The sequence below is a fragment of the Elephantulus edwardii genome, unplaced genomic scaffold (genome assembly GCF_000299155.1).
Source record: "Elephantulus edwardii isolate Elephantulus edwardi_28Jun2011 unplaced genomic scaffold, EleEdw1.0 scaffold00086, whole genome shotgun sequence".
NCBI classification, from domain to species: domain Eukaryota; kingdom Metazoa; phylum Chordata; class Mammalia; order Macroscelidea; family Macroscelididae; genus Elephantulus; species Elephantulus edwardii.
This window is the reverse complement of record NW_006399836.1, coordinates 8,483,618-8,488,190: the sequence shown is the minus strand read 5'-3', so window position 1 is coordinate 8,488,190 and position 4,573 is coordinate 8,483,618. Positions and strand designations below refer to the sequence as shown.

The 4,573-nt window shown below is 43.5% G+C and overlaps 1 pseudogene; it reads right to left on the bottom strand.

The window, feature by feature from the left end:
- The window catches only part of LOC102858228, a 10,765-nt pseudogene that overhangs the window by 1,369 nt on the left and 4,823 nt on the right, over window positions 1-4,573 (bottom strand).

The following is a 4,573-nucleotide window of genomic DNA, read 5'->3' as shown; positions in this document are numbered from 1 at the left end:
CTGATGGGGCCTCCTGGGGGCTTTGCGGGGTGACCAGGGCCGCAGGGAGGTGGCTGGGCCTGACTTCACCTCCAACAGAGTGAGGGGGACCCTCAGACCACCCTCCTGCCCTGAGACAAACACCCTCCCATCCACCATCGCACTTGCTCAGACCTTTTCTACCTTCCGAGGGGGAAACTGAGGCCCAGCGTGGTGAGTGCCTGCGTGGGGCGCAGGGGGTGCAGCCTGGACTCGTGCTGGGCTGCTCCCTCTTCCCAAGAAAGCACCCTCAAATATGCCTGGGGCCACGGCAGGAGAGTGGCCAAGTGGCTGAGACAGAGAGTGGCCAGGCCTGAAACGGAATTTACTGGAAGGTTTTTTTGGAAAGGAAACAGACCCCTGTCTGGGATGAGGGGGCCAGGAAACGAGCCAGACAATGAGGTGTCTGCTTTCTGTCCTCCGCTCCCTCCCTTGTCCCCTCACAACAGCCCTCTGGAAGGCAGGCAGGCGGGCGGGGATGGGCTGATGACTCCATTTTTCAGATGAGGAAACTGGGGCACAGTGAGGGTACATGGCCAGAGTGTGGAATCAGAGTCAGCCAGCTGACCTCAATTTTAGGGACTTTCTTTAGGGCCACCACTCTCCCTATGCCACCTTCCAGCCCAGAGGCCCAGTGGCTGCAAGAGGAGGGCAGGTCCCCAGTCCCCACTGGCCCTTGTCAGGAATCACAGAAGCGAGGGCCATCCGGGGTTTGTGCTTGCTGTCCCCAACATTTTCCCAACTCTACCATCGCCACACAGCACTCCTCACATGGTCAGAAACCTGAAACAAAGCCAGGTTGCTGCCCAGGACTGAGGCATGGTGCTGGTGGTTCTGTCCCCTCCACGCTGGTGCTCAGGCCAGTGGCTGAGAAAGAAGTAAACATAACGGCTTTCATGAGTTGTTACAGCTGACAAGTCAGTTGCAACTCACAACAACCCTGCACATAACAGAATGGTCCAGTTCTGTATCCTCACCATCATTTTAACCACTGGGTTGGTGCCTCTAGTCAAAGGGCTTCTCATTCACTCATCTTTCCCAAGCATGATGTCCTTCTCCAAGGACTGATGCCTGCAGAGGTCCAAGTTCATGTGACCGACTCATCACCCTCCCTGATAAGGAATATTCTGGTTGTCTTCCTCCTGAGGCAAGTTTTTTGTTCTTCAGTGGTCCATGGCGTGTTCAGTGTTCAACACCGTTATTCAAAGACATCTGTTTTGCTCCAATCTTTATTGCCAAGCTTTCAAATATATAGCAATTGAAATCACTACAACTTGGATTGAGTGCATCTTATCCTCACAGTGATATCTTTGCTCTTTAAACTTTAAAGAAATAATTTTGCACTCTGCCCAATGCCATATGTAATTTGATTTAAAAAAAATTATTTCAGAGTTTTAAAATCTTACTGGATTTTTATTCAGTTTTGTTTTAAATTAATGAATAATTATTTATAATGTATCAACACATCCTCATTGTATATTGCCTTTCCCTTCATCCAATGATGCTGGGAAATTTGGAGGATGGCTTCCTGGCCAACTGACTGTAAGAGTTCCATATTTGTTCTCATCCCCAAGAAAGATGATCCAACAGATTGTGAAAATTATTGAACAATGTAATTAGTATGGCATGCAAGCGAAATATTGCTGAAGATGATTCATAAATGGTTAGAACGGTACATTGAGGAAAACTGCCAGAAATTCAAGCTGGGTCTAAAAGAGGACGTGGTTTGGGGTATCATTGCTCATGTCAGATGGATTCTGGCTGAAAGCAGAGAATACCAGAAGAATGACTATTTGTGGTGGGTTTGTTTTTGAGTATACAAAGGCATTTGATCATGTGGATATAACAAATTATGGCTAATGTTGAGAAGAATGGGAATGCCAGAACACCAAATTGTGCTCATATTAAACCTCTACCTAGACCAAGAGGCTGTTGTCTGAACAGAGCAAGGGAACATTTACATGGCTTAAAAATCAGGAAAGGTATACATCAGGGTTATATACTTTCCCATATCTATTCACTCTTCACTGAGCAAATGATTCGAGAAGCTGGACTCTTTAAAGAAGAATGTGACATCAAGACCAGAGGAAGACTCATTATCTACCTGCGTTATGCAGCTGACACAACCTTGCTTGCTGAAGTGAGTAGGATTTGAAGCACTTGTTGCAGAAGGTCAAGGAATGTAGTCTTTGGTATGGATTACATCTCAATGTTGAGAAAACAAAGATTCTTACCACTGGATTGATAGGGAGCATCATGATAAATGGAGAAAGGATTGCAGTTATCAACAGTTTCATCTTGCTTGCATCCACGATCAACATCCTTGGTTCCAGCAGTCAGGAGATGATGGAGACGTATTGCAGTCAGAGATCTCTCCAAATTAGTGAGGAGCAATGATGTTAGTGTGAGAATTAAGGTGTGCCTGATTCAGTCACTTGCAATGCATCTGAAAGCTAGACAGTGAATAAGGATGACAGAAGAACTGATGCTATTTTAATTGTGGTGCTGGAGAAGAGCACTGAATATTCCATCGAGTGCCAAAAAAACCCAAACCATTACTCATTAGAAGAAGAAAAAAAATGTGGCCAGAGTGCTTCTTTGGGGCAAGGATGGAGAAACCTAGTCTCACAATTTTGGGGCAGGTTGCCAGAAGAGGCCATTCTTTGGAAAGGGATAAATCATGCTTGGAAAGGTAGAGAGTCAGCCAAAGAAAGGAAGACCCCTCATAAGGTGGATTGACACAGTGACTGCGGCAGTGAGCTCGAGTGTGTCAGAGATGAAAAGGAGCGCAGCATAGGACAGGGTTCAGATCTGTTGTTCACAGGGTTGATATGAGTTGTTCTTGATTTGATGGCATTATGATAATGAAGAGATTGGGATTGTTAACAGTTTCAGCTTGCTCGGCTCCACAATGAACATTCTTAGTCCCAGCAGCCAGGAAATCAAAAGACAAATTGCATTGGTAAAATCTGTTTTTTAAATGGACCTTTAAAAGGGATTTTCCAGAGTACCGAAGAGCAGTGATGTCAGTCGAGAGACTAAAATGCACCTGATCCAGGCCAGGGTCTTCACAATTATTTGCAATGCATCAGAGAATTGGACAGTGACTAAGGATGATCGAAGAAGAATCTATGCCTTTGAGTTGTGCTGGAGAAGAGTAGTGAATATACCACGTACTGCTAAGAGAACAAACAGGTCTGTCCTGGAGAGGGTGAAGCCAGGCTGTTCCTTGGAGATAAGGATTTTGAAACTCCATCTGATATACTTTGGGCATGTTGCTAGGAGAGACCAGTCCTTGGAGAAGGACATTATGCTTGGAAGGGTAGAGGGACAGTGGAAGAGAGGAAGACTGGATGGGATGGATTGACTCAGTGACTGGTATAATGGGGGTAGGTGTGTCAGAAACAGTGAAATTGGCTCAAGATAGGGCAGGGTTCAGAGCTATTGTACATAGGATTGCTATGAGTTGGAGTTAAAGGCACATAACAACAACATCACCTAACTTGTCTATTTTTAATTTTTACTCCCCTATCTGTCCCCTCTGATCCCTGGCAACTCTCCAATTTTGATTAAGTATATGTGCAGACCTTTCCTTAGGTTTTTGTATTAGTGATCTTATGTCATAATTTTCCTTTTGTAAGTGACTTATGTCACTGAGCATAATTTGTTCTAGGTTCACCCATGTTGTGCAGTGTTTAAAAATTCTTGATCATTTTTTGTTACACATAATACACCATTATGTAAGCGCACCACAATTTATTAAGCTATTCTGTTGATGGACACTTGGGCTCTTTCCAACTATTTGCTATTGTAAACAATGCCGTAATAAAGATAGGTGTGAGAATGTCAGTTTATATTGCAGCTCTTAATTCTTTGTGATATATACCTACGAGTAGGACTGCTGGATTAAATCACATCTATTCCCAGCTTGCTAAAGAAGGGCCACACTGCTTTCCATCATGGTTGCAACATTTTGCATTCCCATCAACAATGTGTGAGAATTCCACCTCCCCACTTGGTAGGTAGCAGTTATTGTGTGATACCTGATCGAACATTGTGATCTATTCTCATTGCATCTGCTAATATAGCTAATGATCTTGAGCATTTGATGTTTCTTTGCTGGCCATCTGAATGGTGTTTATCCTTTGGTGATTATTCATGTCCTGTGCCCATTAATGTAATTGAGTTGTTTGTATTTTTCTTGTTGAGATGTTGGGGTTTTCTATAGATTTTAGAGATGAGTCCCTGTTCAGATATTTCATTACTAAGTTTCCCCCCCCCCCATTCTGCAGATTCTCCTGCTACTCTTGGAGAAAACTTTAGGAGGTCCCAGTTAGCAGTTCATCCTCTGCTGACTGTACATTTTCAGTTATAGTTGTTAGTCTGCTTTATTATTTTTTAAGGATCTTTATAGCTTTAGATTCTATATCTATGTCCTTGATGCATCTTGAATTAGTTTTTTATATGGTCTGAAGTAAAGGTCTTATTTCAGTTTTCTGCAAACAGAAAGGCACTTTTGATAACACCATTTATTAAAGAGGCTATCTTTTCCTTA